This window comes from Penaeus monodon, chromosome 21 (assembly GCF_015228065.2).
Source record: "Penaeus monodon isolate SGIC_2016 chromosome 21, NSTDA_Pmon_1, whole genome shotgun sequence".
Lineage (NCBI taxonomy): Eukaryota > Metazoa > Arthropoda > Malacostraca > Decapoda > Penaeidae > Penaeus > Penaeus monodon.
The window spans coordinates 4,287,310-4,287,773 of record NC_051406.1 but is presented as its reverse complement, the minus strand read 5'-3'; the positions used below and the strand labels follow the sequence as shown (position 1 = coordinate 4,287,773).

General features: G+C 2.4%; 1 protein-coding gene across 1 annotated transcript in view; it reads left to right on the top strand.

The window, feature by feature from the left end:
* LOC119586764 overlaps positions 1-464 on the top strand; it is a 30,636-nt gene that overhangs the window by 12,332 nt on the left and 17,840 nt on the right.

Here is a 464-nt window from a genome sequence, read left to right as displayed (position 1 = left end):
AAAAAAAATATTTAAAAAATAGATTAATATTATTAAAATAATTTATAAATATTATAAATATATAAAATTTTTATATTATTTTATATTTTAAAATTTTATATATATATAATATTTTATATATATATTTTATATTTTATTTTTAATTATTAAAATATATATTATATAATATATATATATATTATATATAAAATATAAATAAAATTAAATTTAAATTAATAAAATAAAATATTTAAAATAAAAAATATATATAAATAAAATATATATAGATTTATAATATAATAAAATATTTTAAAATTAATTATTTTAAAATTTTAATATACTAATTTTAAAAATTAATAAAAATTTAACACATTTTATTTATTATATATTATATATTAAATATTTTATGTATATTTTAATATAATTAAAATTGGGTTTTAAATTTTTATTTATATTATTAAAAATTAAAATAAAATTTTAAAGAC